We start from the raw sequence: 20,068 nt of genomic DNA on the forward strand, positions 1-20,068 counted from the left end.
CAGACTGAACAGTCTGTGGATGCACGAATAAGGAGAGTGAGAACACTACACAGAGGGGTGATGTCCAGGAAACTCTGTCCGAAATAATAATAAACGACCCTCCACAGTATGACCTCTGTGATAATGCTCAGTAGGTCCGCCGTTGCCATGGCCACCAGGTAGCGAGTAGTGCAGGTGGAGAGACCACACTTTCCCCGGGTTAGGATAACAATCGCCAGCAAATTAACTGTAACAGAGAGAAGGTAAAAGTGACTGGAAATTAACTGATCAAACAGTCCCAGTGTCTGGCACGGAAAGAAAGAGAGAGATTTAAGCAGCAAAAGGTGTCATTTTTGGCCGTGTCAGAGGCTAAAATTTGAAATTAAAATCCACATCCCACTCCAACCCACCACCAACCTGCGAAATTCCAGGTGACGAAATTGAGACGAGGAAGCATTAAATATGATGGGTTCGGATATACAGAACAGATACAGGCCATTCACCCTAAGCAGCTCATTTCAATGTCGAAGATCCATTCCCATCTCCACTCAGATTGCAACTGTTAAATCTGACATCGTAATCCTCTATTCCTTTATCCCTCATATTCTTATCCCTCTTCCCATGAATGAATCTAAACTATTCACATCACACACTCTGTGTGGTAGTGAGTTGCACATTCTCACTGCTCTATGGGTTAAACAGCTCCCTATGAACTCCTGATGGGCTTTCCTGGTAACTCTCTCATATTCATAGGCTCCAGTTCCACCCTCCCCACCAGAATAAATATTCTCTCTGTGCCCGCCCTATCAAAACCTGCCATCATGTTACAATTCTAATTAGCTCACCCTTCACCCTTCCTTTTTCAAGAGATAAGGGAACAGCCCGTCAATCCGATCCTGATATTTATACCCACGTGAATCTGACATCACACATACAAATCCTCTCTCCACCCGAGGCAGAGACTGTGTATCTAATTTTATTATACATTATCTGATCAGAACTCTATCCAGAATTATGTATGCGCTCTGAGAAGTTTGATAGATGTTTATTATAACTGTTCTACATTTTCAGTCCTCCTCAGTATTGACCACACCCCGACTCAAGCTGGTGTCATCTCTACATGTAGAAATTGTGATTCTGATTCAAATCTGCAAGTTACTAATGCATTGCCAAGAACAGCGATCCCGGCACTGAACCTTCTGTAACACCACTTCCCACCCTCTCCCTCTCTGAATAACGACCCTTTCCTCCCTCTGTCTGCTTCCTGTCTCGTAGAGAGCGAGGGATCCATTCGGCCACTTGTCACATTGCTCCACATTTTATGACCTATTCATTAGTCTATGTTGCTCTCCTGCTAACCTTAAAGTAAATATCTGTTCCTGTTGGATCAGTCCAATAGGAGACAGGCCAAAATCAATCATTTTCAGTGCCTACACTTACAAACATACAACAGAAATAATCTACCCATCTTTTAAAGATAACATCCCTAAAAAAGAGAGGCAGGTACATGGAATGGAGAGATTCACCACCAAAAGCAGCCATTCCGAATCAATCCGCTTTGTTTCATTCCAATTATTGAGCCAAAAACAGTGCAAGTCTACCCTAATAGATACTCCCAGATACACATGGTCACTGGGGTCAGTTAACCCTCCCCAGCCGCTCCCTCCCCAGATCAGTGACCCACAGTAACTGCAATTCTTCAGAGACACATTCTCCCAGTAATCCACGGTCACTGTGATCTGGTGCTGCACTCTGGTTCCTCACCCACACTCAGTACAATTGTACACTGAGAGAATCTCCCAGTAACACACGTTCACTGTGATCTGGTGCTGCTCTCCGATTAGTGATCCACACTCACTACAATTCTACACTGAGAGAATCTCCCAGTAACACACGGTCACTGAGATCTGGAGCTGCACTCCGGTCCCTCACCCAGACTCAGTACAATTGTACACTGAGAGAATCTCCCAGTAATCCACGGTCACTGTGATCTGGTGCTGCTCTCCGGTTAGTGACCCACACTCTGTACAATTGTACACTGATAGAATCTCCCAGTAACACACGGTCACTGTGATCTGGTGCTGCTCTCCGGTCAGTGACCCACACTCAGTACAATTCTACACTGAGAGAATCTCCCAGTAACACACGGTCACTGTGATCTGGTGCTGCTCTCCAGTTAGTGACCCACACTCAGTACAATTGTACACTGAGAGAATCTCCCAGAAACACTCGGTCACTGTGATCTGGTGCTGCTCTCCGGTTAGTGACCCACACTCAGTACAATTGTACACTGAGAGAATTTCCCAGTAACAAACAGTCACTGTGATCTGGTGCTGCTCTCCGATTAGTGACCCACACTCTGTACAATTGTACACTGAGAGAATCTCCCAGGAACACACGGTCACTGTGATCTGGTGCTGTTCTCCGGTTAGTGATCCACAATCAGTACAATTCTACACTGAGAGAATCTCCCAGTAATCCACGGTCACTGTGATCTGGTGCTGCTCTCCGGTTAGTGAGCCACACTCTGTACAATTGTACACTGAGAGAATCTCCCAGTAACACACGGTCACTGTGATCTGGTGCTGCTCTCCGGTTAGTGAGCCACACTCTGTACAATTGTACACTGACAGAATCTCCCAGTAACACACGGTCACTGTGATCACGTACTCAACCCAAGTTTGTAACCTGCACTAAGTACAATTCTACACCGACAGATAACAGAACCAGATATTCCTCTGGAATGTAGAACTTGATATTTGACGGTGTATCCGAATTATAAGCAGAGGTTGAAATTCAGTTGTGGCAGTAGAATAATTCACTGGAGACGATTGTAGTTATGTGACGGTAGAAAATGCTCCCATGGATCGGGTGTTTTTATAAATCCACCAGCAGCTCAGTTTGTAACATTATGAGCAGCAGAATAAAATAACAAACCAGCTCACACCCAGCTTCACAGACATTCAAAGCTTCTGTTCACTTACCGGGGACACCAATGATTGCCAGGATCAGGTAATATGTTTCCTTGAAACTATTAAACGTTTCAATCATATTCCCAGTGAAGTGTCTGTCCCTTAGAGCAGCGACAATCTCTCTGTATTAAGCTGCGGGAGATACATTCACAAAGTCTTTAATTTATACCCTGTGGGATCACCTCCGGGAATTGGAAGTTGCAGTTTATTTTTTTTAACTTGAACAGCAGACTCTGAATGCGAGCTATTTTCGCTTGTGACGGTTTATATTTAGCACTGAGATTCCACTGGACAATTCTGATCACATCAATTAGCTGACAAAATTAATGAAGTTTCATCGCCCAGCATTGATTATGTTCCCTCAAAAAAAGTTCAAAAACAACATCTCCAAACGCTTCCTAAATGCTGATCCACATGCTCTGGTCATTCACGAATTGAATTGCAAAGAATTAAGGCTCTCTCTCTCTCTCTCTCTCTCTCTCTGTCTCTCTCTCTCTCTCTCTCTCTCTCTCTCTCTCTCTCTGTCTCTCTCTGTTTCTCTCTCTCTCTCTGTCTGTTTATCTCTCTCTCTCTCTCTCTGTTTCTCTCTTTTTCTCTCTGTCTGTTTCTCTCTCTCTCTCTGTCTGTTTCTCTCTCTTTCTGTCTGTCTCTCTATCTCTCTCTCTGTCTGTTTATCTTTCTCCTCTCTCTCTCTCTGTCTGTCTCTCTCTCTCTCCTTGTCTCACTCTCACTCTCTCCTTCTCTCTCTCTCCTTGTCTCAACGTCACTGCTCTCCTTGTCTCTGTGCCTGTCTGTTTTTCTCTCTCTATATCTCACTCTGTCTCTCTCTCTCTCAAGTTCTCTCTCTCTCCTTGTCTTACCAACTCTCTCTCCATCTCTCTCCCCTTGTCTCACCCGCACAGATTATCTTGTCTCTATGCCTGCCTGTCTCTCCCTCTCTCTCCCTCTCTCACTCTCTGTCTCTATCTTTCTCTCTCTCTCTCTCTCTCCTTGTCTCACTCTCACTCTCTCCTTTCTCTCTGTCTCTGCCTCCCTCTCTCTCACTCTCTCCTTGTCTCACTCACTCTCTCTCCTATTCTCCTTCTCTCTGTCTCTCTTTCTCCTCATCTCAACCTCACTGCTCGCCTTGTCCCTGTGCCTCCCTGTCTCTCTCTCTCTCTCTCCCTCTCTCTCTCCCTCTCTCTCACTGTATCTGTTTCTCACTCAGTCTCTCACTCTGTCTCTCGCTCAGTCACTGTCTCTCTCTCTCTCTTCTTGCCTCTCTCTTTCTCTATCTCTCCTTTTATCAACCTCATTGCTCTCCTTGTCTCTCTGCCTACCTCCCTCTATCTCCGTTTCTTTCTCTGTCTCTCACCCTCTCACTCACACTCTCTCTCTCTCTCTCCCTCTCTCAGTCTCACTCTCCCGCTCTCTCTCTCTCTCTCTCTCACTCTCTCTCTCACTATCTCTCCCGCTCTCCCTCTCTCCCTCTGTCTTTCACTATCAGTGACACGACTGCAATCTTTATCTGCAGTTCTACAATCAAACTGTCGAATGTCTCACTAAGTCCACAGATTGAAATAATCAAATTTTTCATCTTTCAATTAGACGAGGGTTGAAAAGAGGATTGAAGGGGTATTAAAAACATGGATAAAACAATGAATAAAAATAAAAATATATAGAAATAAGAGGTTAAAAATAATTTTTAAAAATGAATGTTGAAATATGTGCTTGCAAAAGTGTGAGGATAGAGGCGAGAGTTCATGATCTGAAGTTGTTGAATTCCATAATCAGTCCGGAAGGCTGTAAAGTGCCTAGTCGGAAGATGAGGTGCTGTTCTTCCAGGTTGCTTCACTGGAACAATACAGCAGGCCAAGGACAGACATGTGAGCATGAGAGCAGGGTGGAGTGTTAAAATGGCAAGCGACAGGGAGGTCTGGGTCATGTTTGAGGGCAGACCGAAGGTTTTCTTCAGAGCGGTCACCCAGTCTGCATTTGGTCTCTCCAATGTAGAGGAGACCACAGTGTGAGCAGCGAATGCAGTGGACCAAGTTGAAGATGGTGCAATTGAAATGCTGCTTCAGCTGAAAGGAGTGTTTGGGCCCTTGGACGGTGAGGAGGGAGGAGATAAACGGGCACGTGTTGCACCATCCCTGTTTGCATGGGAAGGTGCTTTAGGAAGAGGATGAGGAGTTGGAGGTGATGGAGGAGTGGACCAGGGTGTCCCAGAGGGAACGGTCCCTATGGAATGTCGACAGGTTGGGGGGTGGGGGTGAAGGGAAGATGTGTTTGGTGGTGGTCATCATGCTGGAGTTGGTGGAAATGGCAGAGGGTGATCCTTTGAATGCGGAGGCTGGTGGGGTTGTTGAGGCCATGGTTTAGTGCGGTTGTCCCTGGACTAGTAACCCAGAGGCCAGGGTAATGCCTGGGTTCAAATACCTCCCAAATTCGAAAGGAAACTGAATTAATCAAAAACCTGGAATTAAAAGTCTAAAGATGACCATGAAATCAAGGTCGATTTTTTATAAATAGACATCTTGTTTACTAATCCCGTCTATGTAAAGAAACCTGACGCCCATATCTGAGGGACATTATCTGATCCCTGAGCCACAGCAACGGCACTAAGTTGTTTCAAACCATGAAAAATTCTACAAGGAATGAAACTGGAGAGTCCACCCTGCATCGACCCAGGCATCGGAAATGATAAAAGCAAATCCAGTCCTTATAGTCCTCCTTAGTAACATCTGGGGGCTAGTGGGAGAGTTGTCTCACAGACTAGTAAAGCACCAGCCCAACATAATCATCCTTATTCACCTATGCCTTACAGATAATATCCCCATCTCCACCGTCACTATAACTGGGTATGTCCTGTTCCACCAGCAGGACAGACCCAGTAGAGCTGGTGACACAGTGGGATACAGTGGGGAGGGAGTTACCCTGGGATTCCTTAACATCGACTCCGGACCCCATGAAGTCTCATGGCTTCAGGCCAAACATGGACAGGGAAACCTCATGCTGATGACCACGTACCAACCTCCCTCAGCTGATGAATCAATGCTTCGTCCATGTTGAACATCACTTGGAAGAATCACTGAGGGTGGTAAGGGTGCAGAATGCTCTCTGGGTGGGGGGACTTCAATGTCCATCACCAAGAGTGGCTCAGAAACACCATTACAGACCAAGCTGGCCGAGTCCTAAAGGACATCACTGCTAGACTGGGTCTGCGGCAGGTGGTGAGGGAACCAATAGGGAGGGGAAAACATACTTGACCTGATCATCACCAACCTGCCTGCCGCAAATACATCTGCACATGACAGTATCGGTAGGAGTGATCACCTTACAGTCATTGAGCAAGAGAAGTCCCGTCTTCACATTGAGGATACCCTCCATCCTGTTGTGTGGCGCTACCACCATCGTAATGGTATGGATTTTCCACAGCATTGGCAATGCAACGCGGGGCATCCATTAGGTGTTGTGGGCCATCAGTAGCAGCAGAATTGGACTCGAAAACCACCTCATGGCACGGCATATCCCTCACTCTACCATTATCCCAACACCAGGGGTTCAATCCTGGTTCAATGAAGAGTGCAGGAGGGCATGCCAGGAGCAGCAACAGACATAACCAGAAATAAGGTGCAAACCTGGTCAATCTCTAACACAGTACCACTTGCGTATCAAACAGCACGAGCGGTAAGTGATAGATAGGGCTGTGCAATTCCACATGAAACAACGGCTCAGATCTAGGATCTTCAGTCCTGCCACATCAAGTGGTGAATAGCGGTTCAAAAATTAACCAACTCACTGATTGAGGAGGTTCAGGAAATGTCCCCATCCTCAATGATGGAGGAGCTGTGCACATCAGTGCAAAATGCAAGGATGAAACATTTCCAAAACCCTTGAGCTGAATGTTCTGATTGACTGATACATCTGGGCCTCCCCCTGAATTCCCCAGCATCACAGGTGCCCAGACTTCACACCATTTGATTCATGCCACGTGATATCAAGACAAGGCTGCAGGGACTGGATGCTGAAAAGCTTATGGACTGTGACGATGTTTTGAGAATTGTGCTGAAGACCTGAGCTCCAGAACATTCTGCGCCTCTGGCCAAACTGTTCCAGTACAGCTGCAACACTGGCATCTACCCGGCAATGGGAAAACATTCCCAGGGATTCCTGTACACTTAAAGCAGGACAAATCCAACCCAACCAATTATTGCCCGATAGGTTATGAGGAAAGATTGGAGAAGTTGGGACTGTTCTCCTTGGAGAGGAGAAGGCTAAGAGGAGACTTGATAGAATTTTTCCAAATGATGAGGTGTCTGGGCAGAGTAGATAGGGAGAAACTGTTACCACTTGGAAATGGATTGAGAACCAGAGGGCCCAGGTTTAAAGTGTTTCCCAAAATAAGCAAATGTGAGTTGAGAAAAACACTTTTTCACCCAGCGAGTGGTTAGGGATGGGAATGCACTGCCTGGAAGTGTGGTGGAGGCACGTTCAATTGATGCATTCAAGAGGGCATTGTATGATTATCTAACCAGAAAAAATGTGCAGCGCAACGGGAAAAGGCCGGGGATTGGCACTAAGTTAAAATGTCCAGAGGGCCGGTGCAGACAGGAGAGGCTGAATGGCCTCCTTCTGAACCGGAGCAGTTCTGTGATGCTGTGAGTGCCTTCACTCAGAGGGCAGGGAATCTCTGGAATTCTCTACCCCAGAGATGTGGATGGCCAATCCTTGAGTTTGTACTGAGATGACATCGATAGATATTTGGACACTAAGAGAATTAGACAATACGAGGATAGGGCGGCAAAATGTATTTGAGGTACAAGATTAGCCCTGAACTTACTGAATGACAGAACAAACTCCAGGGAGAAAATGGCTGCCTGTTGCTCCAAACTCTAAAAATCCAGCAAGCGGTGACATTGGCGTAGTGGTCATGTCACTGGACTAGTGATCCAGGCGGACAGGGTAATGTTCTAGAGATACGGGTTCAAATGGCAGCCACTGGTGTTCGAATTCAGTTAATCACAATAAATCGATCTATAAATGTTGTGGAATTGAAATCTGGCCTCAGTAATGGTGACCATGAAACTACTATCGATTGTGGTAAACACCCATCTAGTTTACAAATGTCCTATCGGGAAGTAAAACTGCTGTCCTACTGTCTGGCCTTCACGTGACTCCTTACCCAGGTCAACGTGCTTAACTCTGAAACGCCCCTCGGGAATCGCCTGGCGAGCTATTCTGGGGCTAAAGTTAAAGAATTATGGTCATAAATACTGACCTTACCAGCAAGGCCCGCATCGCATCAAAGAATAGATTTTAAAAATAGAAATGTCAATATTTTTGGGAAGGCCTGTATCAGTTGCTGGGTCTGTAAGGGTTGTAGATACTGAATGCGTTGCAGAGTCTGTACCCTTTGCAGGGTCAGCAGTGTTTGGTGAGTCTATACTGGTTGGAGGGATTGTATCTGTTAGAAGGTCCACATTGTTTTGAAGGTCCATATTGTGAGAACATTGTATCTGTTAGAAGGTCCATATTGTTTTGAAGGTCCATATTGTGAGAAGATTGTATTTGTTTGAAGGTCCATATTAATTTGAAGGTCCATATTGCGAGAAGATTGTATCTGTTCGAAGGTCCATATTGTTTTGAAGGTCCATATTGTGAGAAGATTGTATCTGTTCGAAGGTCCATATTGTTTTGAAGGACCATATTGTGAGAGGATTGTATCTGTTTGAAGGTCCATATTATTTTGAAGGTCTGCATCAACTAGAGTGACTGGATTGGTTTGAAGTGGTGCAATCATTTCATGCATCCTTGTGTTTTTGTATCAATGTGCGCACTTGAAAGATTTCAGATACTTGATTATTCGACTTCAGCAACAAATATCCACAAATTGCCAACTTTAATAATTTAATCACTTAACTGAATGTCCACATTTAAAGAGAGCAGCTACAACCACCAGTGCAGTGAACAGGGCTGATAAACTCACGATTATATTTTGATTTTAATAACAGAATCTCCGAGACAAACATGTTCTATTCCTACCTGGAGTTAACTCGGTGCTGCAATATGTTTGTGTCCAGGTATTCAGTAAACTTAGTAGAAGGGTGTTGCAATTTCACTATCTCCAAGGAGACATTCCAGAAGGTATAAATAAGGGCTTTGTGAATGTGTCACTTCAGAGTTTAGTGCAGAGGTTGCCTGCAGCAGTCAGGAACAGATCACTGCTAAGTGAAAATGCTTGGAGCATTTGACGTTTTCGATAAAACATTCTATGTGAGTCTCGCTGTCGCCGGTGTCCCAGGTAAGTGACTAGGACATTTGCAGTCGTGTCAATCTGTGTGGGAGCTGCTCTCTGGTTTCAATCAGTGACAGATCACGTTACCTGCTGATCGAGTGGTCACCTTTATCTACATAGCCGGTCAATGGCCGCATTACCTTAAGTGAAATGTCTTATATTATCTCTGCAGTTTGATTCAATTTCCTGAACTGTCAGTAAACCTCTGTTTACAATCCACAAGCTTTCAGAATAAACACGTTCTTGCATTCAGTTGAATATCACCTCACGTTTAATCAGACCTCAGTGAGGGTAAACTCTATGAAGGAAGGGATTCGAGGGAGTCTGTGTTTTTATTGATTCATGGGGTCTGAGCATCGCTGGCAGGGCCATCATATATCACCCTTCCACATTGACTCTGAGAAGGTGGGGGTGAGCTGCCTTCTTGAACCGCTTCAGTCCCTGTGGTGTAGGTACACCCACAGCGCGGTTGGGGAGGGAGTTCCAGGATTTTGACCCAGCGAATGTGAAGGAATGGCTGATATATTTCCAAGTCAGGATGGTGAGTGACTTGGGAGGGAACTTTCAGTTGGTGGTGTTCCCATGTGTCTGCTGCCCTTGTCCTTCTAGATGGTAGTGGTCGTGGGTTTGGAAGGTGCTGTCTGAGGAGGCTTGGTGAACTCCTGCAGCGCATCATGTAGCTGGTACACACACCGCTACTACTGTGTGTCGGTGGTGGAGGGAGTGGACGTTTGTGGATGGGGTGCCGATCAAGCTGGGCTGCTTTGCCCTGGACGCTGTCGAGCTTCTTGAGTGTTGAGGGAGCTGCACTCATCCAGGCAAGTGGGGAGTATTCCATCACACTCCTGACTGGTGTCTTGTAGATGGTGGACAGGCTTTGGGGAGTCAGGAGTTGAGTTACTCTCTGCAGGATTCCTAGCCTCTGACATGCTCATGTAGCCACAGTATTTATATAGCTGGTCCAGTTCAGTTTCTGGTCAATGGTAACCCCCCAGGATGTTGATAGTGGGGGATTCAGTGATGTTAATGCCATTGAACATCAAGGGGCAATGATTAGAATGTTATTTACCAGTTTCTCAGACAGATGGAGAGATTCTGCAGTCGAAACACATTAATGGATTCTAACAGGAGTTAGTTCCAGTTCTCTGCACTGTAGTGGATCCCCAGGTTCACTTGTTAAAGAGCGTACAGAAGATTGTGCGGACAAAGGGTAGTCAAGGAGCCTTTGACAGTGTGGAGGCTGGACTGAGCACTGTAACAGTTTTAGCAGAGCTGAATTAGGGGAAGGCATTGAAATCGCCTGTTGATGCAAGTGAGGTGGGTGTCGGTGCAGTTTTATGACAGGGATATGAGATGGGGAACAATGGGCCAGTTAGTTACCCTCGCCAGCAAATGTTCCCAACTGTGGGAATAAAGACATTGATTTCGATGTTGGCTCTACAACATTTTGAAATCTACATATCTCACAACTCTGCAGAGACTATTATTGATACCGACGAATAATCCTCTAACCCTCTTTATTAATATTTCATCCCAAAAATCTGAGACGATTGGACTGGAGTTTTGTGTTACAGCCGCATCATTTGGAAATTATTTTTGAAGCAGGAAGAGATAAAAACGTAGCGGCTGCTTTGTTAAATACATTATACAGCCCCGGCCATGTACTTACCCTCACTCAACTTGTCTAAATTGCCTTGCATCCTCTTAAAATCCCCCTCACCGCTCATGTTCCCACCTAGTTTGGTGATATCAGCAAACTTGGAATGATCACATTTGGCTCCCTCAAGCAAATAATTAATACATATTGTGAGTAGCTGGGGCCCAAATATTGATCCCTGCGGTACCCCACGGAACACTGTCTGCCACTCAGAAAAAGACCCAATTATTCCTACTCTCTATTCCCTGTCTGCTAGCAAATTCTCAATCCATGTCAATATGTTACCCCCATCCCATGTGCTTGAAATTTGCACATTATCCTCTTATGTGGGTCTTTCTCAAAAGCTGTGTGAAAATCCAAATACACCACATCCACTGGTTATGCCTTATCAATTCTGCTATTTATCCCCTCAAAAACTCCGGTAGGTTTGTCAAACATCATTTCCCTTTCATAAACCCATGTTGACTGTGACTTGACTGAGGTGTACAAAATGATGAGGGGAATAGATAGAGCGGACAGGATAACATTGTTTCCCTTGGTGGTGAATTCTGGAACCAGGGGACATAGATTCAAGATTAGTGGCAGAAGGTGTAGGGGGGACATGAGGAAGCGCTTCTTTTACGCAGAGGGTAGTGAGTATCTGGAATTCACTGCCCAAGTTGTTGTTAGAGGCAGAAACTCTAAACTATTTTAAAAAGTACCTGGATCTTCACCTTAAGTGCTGTAAGCTGCAGGGCTATGGGCCGGGTGCAGGAATGTGTGGATTAGAAAGGGCACCTGGGTCTCCTCGGGCTGGCAGGAACAAGATGGGCCGAATGGACTCCTCCTGTGCTGTACCTTTTCTATGGTTCTATGGTTCTAAGAGAGAGAGAGAGATTGGGCAAGAGGGAAAGAGAAAGAAGGAGACAGGACAAGAGAGAAAAAGAGAGAGAGAGACCAGGAGTGAGAGAAGGAAACCCTCTTTAAGTACCGTGGGATGTAGATTATCAGGCCCTGGAGGTTCATTGGTCTTCACTCCCATTCATTTCTCCAGCAATATTGCTTTAGTAATACTAATTTCCTTCAATTCCTCCTTCTCGCTAGACCCTTGGTTATCCAGTATTTTTGGGAAGATACTTGTACCTTCCTGGGGAAGTTGTTTAATTGCTCTGCCATTTTCTAGTTCTCTGTTATAAATCCTCCTGTTCCAGACTGCAAGGGACCTGCATTTGTCTTCACCAATTTTTTCTCTTCTTACATACTTATTGAAGCTTTTTACAGTCCTCTTTTATGTTCCTTGCATGTTTACCCTCATACTCTATTTTTCCTCTCTTAAGCAACCTCTTGGTCCTCCTTTTCTGTATTTTAAACTGCTACCAATCCTCAGGCATGCTACTTTTTTCTAACAACTTTATATGGCTTCTCTTTGGATCTAATACTACCCTTAATATATTTTGTATGCCCTGGTTTGGCCACTTTTCCTGCTGTGTTTTTTTTGTGCCAGGGAGAAATGTGTCGCTTTGCAATGCATATATTTGCTCCTTAAATATTACCCATTGCCCATCATGACTTTAAAGATGTTCCCCAATCTACCTTAGGCATCCCACGCCTCATACCTTCCTAGTTTCCTCTGTTCAGATTTAGGAACCCAGTTTCGAATTGGTCCACTTCACTTCCAATCCCGATGAAGAATTCGACCAAGTTATGGTCACTGTTCCCTAAAGGACCCGCAGAATAATGATTGACCAACCGCTTCTCTTTGTACAATACCAAACCGGACAACACCTGCTCCCCAGTTGTTTCCTGGGCATACTGGTGTAAAGAAAACATCTCGTACACACTCCAGGGATTCATTTGCACGCAGTATTATTGTTAATTTGTTTTGCCCAGTCTATATGTAAATTAAATTCACCCACGGTTACTGTAGCAACCTTGTTACATGCGTCTCTATTTGCCTCCTGCTCTTCCCCTACTGTTCGGAGGCCTATCAACTACTCCCACTGGTCTTCTCCGCCCTTTGTTTCTGCTTAGCACCACCCGGAAAGATTCTAGCTCTGGGTTTTCAGAGCCAATATCCTCATTCACCATCACACTGAAATCACCCATAACAAGCCAGCCCATGCCAACTCCTTTTCCGGTTTTCCCTGCCATTCCTAAAGAGGCAGTACTATTGGATATTCAGTTCCCAGCCTTTTTCACCCTGCAGCCATGTCTCCGTAATCACAATCACATCGGACCCCTTTACAACTGTTTGCACTGTTAATTCATTGACCTTATCATGAATGTTCCCCCCATTCCGATACAGGGCCTTTAGACTTGTCTTTTTGCACACCTTTTTTTTTACTTTGTCCCTCTTTGCCCTTGTTTCCTCCCCTTGAGCTTTGGCTTTTATTACTTTTTTGTCTTTCAGTTCTGCCTTTGTTTCCCTCTCTTGTGTCTGCGCCCACCCTCAGCCTCTCATCCCCCTGCCTCTCTAGTTTAAACCCTCCCCCCACAGTCATAGCGAATATACCTGCGAGGATATTGGTCCCGGTCCTGCGGGGGTGCAGCTGTTCCCAAGTCCCAACTTCCCCAGAATCGGTCACCACGCCTCAGGAATCAAACATCCTGCACCATCTCTCCAGCCACACATTCATCCAGTGTGTTCTCCTATTCCTGATCTCGCTAGCACGTGGCACTGGGAGTAATCCTGAGATTGCTAACATTGGGGTCCTGCGTTCTTATTTAATTCCTAGCTCCACTTAGTCTGCTTGCAGGGCTGAATCCCTTTTTTTAACCTATGTCATTGGCAGTGATGTGTGCCATGACCTCTAGCTGTTCACTGTCTCCCTTCTGAATGTCCTGCAGACACTCAGTGACATCCTGGACCCTAGCACCAGGGAGGCGATACACCAGCCCGCTGTTAAGTCACCAACTGCAAAAAGGTCTATTTGTTCCACTTAAGACAGAATCCGCTATCAGTATTATTCTCCCAATCTTTCATCTCCCCGCCCTTTTCAGCTGAGCCGTGATTGGTGCCAGGGACATGGCTTTTGGTGCATTCCCGTGAGAAACCATCTCCCTCAGCTGATTCCTAAATGGAAAATCGGTTTCGGAGGGGGATGGAGCAAGGGGACTTGCTGCAGTGCCTGCCTAGTAATTTTGCTCTGCCTGGCAGACACCCATTCCCTTTCAGGTGAGAGGCAGTTTTTTTGGACAGCCTCTGGTCCTCGGCTCAATGGTGGAACTTGTCCCAGAGTGGGGTATATATCGGAAGTGTGCACATGTGGATATCAGAGCTTCTCAATGTCCCAGGACAGAGGGGGAATGTGTTCTGATCCTGGACTATCCACAGCCAGGTAGTGTCCAATACCAGACGAGAATGTTGTCCATTGTGTTCTGATCCTGTGGGGAGTGTCTGAACCAGTGATGGAGGTGGTGCAGTCCGAGGGGTTTGACCTGATGCTAAACTCATGTCCTTGCTCTCTGGGCCAGACAGGGAAACGTGTTTTCAGTAATATTCTGCATTTGTTCCCCTTCTTTAACTTACAGCTAATTTACTGGCAATTGTTATACTGTCCCGGGGAAAGTGTGGCCTCTCCACCTGCAACACTCGATACCTGATGGCTATGGCAACAGCAGACCTACTGGTCGTTATAACGGAGGTCATTCTCTGTCAGATCAAATATCATTATTTCCCAGTGTCTTTCCTGGACATCACCCCTGTATGTAGTTTTAACGCTCTCCTGAGAACTGCTGCAAAAAGCTGTTCTGTCTGGCTCACCATCACTTTCTCCTTTGATCGATTTGTGGCAATTTGTTGCCAGACGCTGAGAGCTAAATATTGCACCTGGAAAACTGCGGCTGTGGTTCTAGCAACAACTGACATTCTGTCATGTTTAATAAACACCCCCTTCTACTTTACACAGGAACCTGGAGTGATAATTGACAATGTCCCCTGGGCTGTTTTACAAAGCCCAGCTATTTTATTGACATTGGATGGGTGGGATTTAAATGGTTTCATACGATTTTCAACCCCTCCCTCCCATTCTTTTGAATTCTGTTGTTCAACGCTCTGACCGTCAGCCACATTTTAGTGGCCAGTAAAGTCCGTAAGAGACTCAGGGGTCAGAGCGAGAGAGAGAGCCAGAGTGACCCAGAGATAGAGAGCAGAAGGAAGTCTATCAGATTACTCTTCACCATCTCCGGCAGCTTCATACTTCTGTTGTTAGTCAATGTTATAGAATTTTTATATTCCAACATTACAGAAGCAGCTTACAACAACGTTCAATACATCGTAAGACAAGTCGGGTTTATGCTGGTGAGTTTCAGTTGTTGCACAAACACATTTATTTACGGGGTGACTCAGTCCAACTTCAGGGAGCAGGTCAAGAACGCGGTGAAATATCCGCTTATATCAATGATTCAATTCATGAAGAAAAAACAATAACTCAGAACAGCCCAGAGGCATCTCCCACGTTTTCCTGTCCATGAATGGAATATTTATACACAAACTCCCAATAGTCACACGACAAAGAGCAGCGCACCATCGGGCAAGATGTGACGGCTGGAGGAGCGGATGTAAATGTAGCAGAAGGAGAGTCAGAGTCCTCCCTGCGGGACATGAAGGATAACCTACAATGTCGTAATTTACGGGGAAATCGTCACGGAATTAGCCTTATTCTCCCGTGGCCCGCCCCTCGGATACCGAGCACCTCATCTCCATTTTGCATTTTTTGCTAATTGCTTCAAATCAGTTCCCCATTATCCCCGATCGGTTTCTCGCTGCTCTACTTCTGTAGACACTCCCTGATCATTTTTAACACATTTATCCAATCTGCACTGAGCCTTCGTTTCTCCAAGGAAAACATTCCTCAACTCTTCAATCGATCTTCCTCACTGAAGATGGGAATTTTTGGACCCATTCTCATGAATCTTTTTCCTCATTCTCTTCACCTGCTCCTAAAGTGTTGACCCCCAGAAATGGAGGCAGCTCTCCATCTGAGCTAAACCAATGTCTGATACGAGGTCAGCGTAACTTTGTAGCTCTTGGACTTGTCATGAAGATATATTCACGTATATCATGTCATGGATAATTATTTTAAATTGGGCTTGTAGTATGGTCTGCGTCTGTGGTTGTGAGTGTGTGGGTGCTTTAATTGGATTAAAGCCAACAAGTCTGGGTGCTTTGATGTACAGGAGTTTTGTGATGTAAACATTAAGGAAAAGTGTACATTTGCATTTTGTTGAGTGAACTATTCACAGATTGGGGGTGAAATATTGCACCTAGCTTGGAGCCACCAAGCAAGGTGTTTGTGTTACTAATAAAATTGGGACAATGGAAGGGGTTTTAGTGTTAGGATAGGTGGATTTCAATGGAACGGGCGATACGATGAAACTTTGCTTTCAAAGGGAGAGGCAGAGTATCTCAGAGAGGAGTTTGTCTGTTCAGGGCTGAGGCAATGTCATTATCTAAGCAGCTCTAAGCCTACAAATGCCTGCAAAGGAACCACATTGAAAGGAGCCTCTTTTAGAATTCGTAAGGGAAATTTTTAAAAACTCGTGGCCGGCAATCAGGAACCTGGATTGGAAGAGTTAAGAGTTGAACTGGAAACAGACAAACTGTTTTTCGCAAAATTATACTTGCAACGGAAGAGACGGGCGAGATATATTCCAGGCTAAGAGAAAGAGAAAGATAAGGAAGAAAAGCAGAACGAAAGAGTCAGGAGGGAGAAAGGGAAAGATAGAAATTAAAAGAGAGTAACAGAGAGGGGGTGAAGAAAAAAACAAAAAGAGTCAGGAACGGAGGTGTGTAAGAGAATTCCATTTTCAACAGCCTGATCTAAGAGACTCTCCCTCTATCTACTGAATGTGCCACTAGGCAGGGACAGTCCCCCCCAAACACAGACACAAGGGCGGTGCTGCTTAAATTTGTCAAAACGTGAGGGGAGGGGCGTCGAATAATTATTTATTTCACGTTGGAAAATCACAAAACAAAGGGAGCAGCCAGAGGTAAGCTGGACGGGGCGAGGGCAAAGCGACTTAACAGGCAAAGCCCATGAGGTTTAAATCCTGCTCTCTGAGGAAACCTCTACAGATGATGAGACAGCTGGAAAGCCTGTTCTCTGTACTTGCAGTTCGGAGCCAGTCGGAGAGTTGATTTTCCAGCCAGCTTTTCTCGGTAGAAGCATTGAAATTTATTTCCATGCGTGGATGCGTTGCATCAAGCTCTGGAGAGGAGTACTCTCCCTTAGAGGCTCTATGTGCTACAAACTGAATCGTTTACACAGATCATGTGGAAGTGGACCTTTCAGACCGCCTGGGAGAGTTTCAAGAAAGTAACTTTTCTTTCTTTTTGTGTTTTCCAAGTGTTTGAGGTTTTGTGTTGTGTAAATACTCAGTCCCCATCCACCACCTTCAACATTCACTCCCTCCACCACCGATGCACAGTGGCAACAGTGTGTGTACCATCTACAAGATGCACCACAGGAACTCACCAAGGCTCCTTCGACAGCACCTTCCAAACCCACCACCACTACCATCTAGAAGGACAAGGGCAGCAGACACATGGGGAACATCACCACCTGGAAGTTCCCCTCCAAGCCACTCACGGTCCTGACTTTGAATTATATTTCTGGTCTTCCTCCAGCCCTACTCTTGGGCATAGAGGATTCACTGTCCGTTGAATGTTTGAAAGAAATAGGAGAACACTCGGGGTTGGCCGTATTGAGGGGTTTAATAAAAAATACCGAGTATTACACCCAGCAGATACAAAGGAATGAAGGTTGGAAGGGGGGGGAAAGGGAGCAGGGGCATCACAAAATCCTTCACCGATCTCCCCGAAATGACCCAGCTTCAAACTGTGCACACAAGCACAGTAAGATCCCACACTCAGCCGGTCACCGAAACCTCTAACGTTGGGGTTTCTCACTGTCTGAGGTGGAAGGCCACAGGAGCGGTGGGGGGGGGGAGGGGGGTGGTGGTGGGGGTGGGGGGTTGTGCAAAGGAACATTTAAGGCCAGTTCTATTAAAATTCACAGGGAGAGAGGGGCTGTGGCAATGGAGGGGAAAATAGAGTGAGAGACCTTCACCCTCAACCGATCCACTTTGGCAGGGAAAACGCAACAGGCAGGATAATTTTTTCCACGGCGAGAAGCTGGGAAAGTTTTGCATTCGGAGGGGACAGGGTATCCTTGTACCTGAATCACAGAAAGTTAACATCCAGGTAAAACAAACCAGCAGCGAGAAACATTTATTGCAAAGCAATTGGGGGTAGAGGAGTAATTCATTCTGACTGCAATTTCAGAGCAGCGGTGGGAGCAAATGTGAAAAACTGTGTACAGTCTCAGTCTCAGAGATATCTCCCTGAGAGAGAGAGAGAGGGGACTGAGCGACACCAGTCAGTGTACAGATATCTCCCTGAGAGAGAGAGAGGGGACTGAGAGACACCAGTCAGTGTACAGATAACTTCCTGAGAGAGAGAGGGGACTGAGAGACACCAGTCAGTGTACAGATATCTCCCTGAGAGAGAGAGGGGACTGAGAGACACCAGTCAGTGTACAGATATCTCCCTGAGAGAGAGAGGGACTAAGAGACACACGTTGTGTACAAATATCTCCCTGAGAGAGAGAGGGGACTGAGAGACACCAGTCAATGTACAGATATCTCCAATCAACCACAATCGCTAATATCAATCTCCCCAATCTATTTGAATAATTTATTATTATTAATATTGCGAATATTATTATTTTCATCTTCCTACATCTGGCAGGTATTGCTTCAAATTACACCTGAACTCATTCCTTACGTGGGGCATTTAAACATTTCATGACTTTGTCACATATTTTCATCCAATTTCTTCCAATGTTAGTTGTGCTGAAGAATGCAATTCGCGTTGTTTAAAATGTCTCTGATCCGCCCTTCGTTGAACCGCACGTATCCCAAGTGTAAATACGGTTTGCAGCAAGAACCAATTGCTGTCAATTATTTAAATGCTGAAGGAACATTTGTAAACTGACAAAATCGCTTTAGTTACAGAGACAGGCTCTGGTAAATAAGGGTGGTTGGACGGGGAGGGATAGCACAGAAGATGACCAGAGCGAAAGACATTGAACGCATCTGTTCATCAGGACATGAGCCATAGACACAAGGTTAGTTTATTTTGTTATCTTAGCTTGCAGCCCTATTCAATTCAATTGTATCTCGTAAATTTATTGTCATCAAATGCTGAACGCTCCATATAGCCTTTCATCCCAGAAGCTTCAACATGTTTGATTAGAACATTTCTGATTGTACTGAACGACCGAGCAATCTGCTACTTTTTGTGGCATATAAGCTGCAAGATTCAAAACGCTTTGAGTGAATACATTTGTTCACATTTAACTTATAAATTACTGACACTTGTCCCGATTCTCCAGAGCTTAGACATTCCACCCAACATGCATAGATAAGCGAGCAGATGCATATCACAGCAAATGAAATATAACAAATCGAGCTCAGGAATGATGTTTGAGACAGGCCTGAGGAAGAGGATAAAAGGAAAATTTGTCTTTATAATAAATATGACAAAAGAAAATCAGAGAAAGAGAGTGAGAGATTTGCATTTCGTCATTCTCTCCCTTATTGTCTCTGTACTTACTGCAGGCTTTTTGCTTTAAATTTAATATTGTTCTGTTTCATTTGTTGAACCAGGCTGTATTATTACTGCCTATTTTGTTTTTATTTTAGGGAATATTTTCCTCCTGATCACATTGAAACTTCTAAAATATTTATTGTGTTGTTTGACAATTTTCTATTCCAGTTCATTTACTCAAATGACATTCCCACTGACAGAATATTAGTTCCCCCAACCCCCAATCAATTATTTTTGAGCTTTTCTTACTTTTTTTGTTTTTCCGAATCCTTGTCAGAACAAGCTATTAATTTCTGACAGGTTAAGTTACCAATTCCAGCTAAAGTGATAATTCATTCCTCCTGTGGATTTTATACAATATCTAGACCAGTCAGCACAATTTTGGTGAATATCCTATTATTGTGATGGTTTCTGGAGTGGAATTGTTAATGTTATTTAACCTGGCTCTAACACAGCATTTACTCAGGAATGTGTTCTCGATTTGGAATTCTGATTAGTAGGTCAGCAGCAATTGCATACAAATTATTCAAATGTTTCAGATAAATTTGGAAGATGGCAAAAACAGCTTCAGTTACCGGGACAGACTGTTAGAA

General features: G+C 44.9%; 1 pseudogene; it reads left to right on the forward strand.

The window, feature by feature from the left end:
• The first annotated feature begins 9,167 nt into the window (after window positions 1–9,167).
• Window positions 9,168–15,293, forward strand: LOC144672846 (FMRFamide receptor-like; annotated as a pseudogene).
• Window positions 15,294–20,068: the final 4,775 nt, after the last annotated feature.

Source organism: Cetorhinus maximus, unplaced genomic scaffold (assembly GCF_964194155.1).
Source record: "Cetorhinus maximus unplaced genomic scaffold, sCetMax3.hap1.1 HAP1_SCAFFOLD_105, whole genome shotgun sequence".
Classification (NCBI taxonomy): Eukaryota; Metazoa; Chordata; class Chondrichthyes; order Lamniformes; family Cetorhinidae; genus Cetorhinus; species Cetorhinus maximus.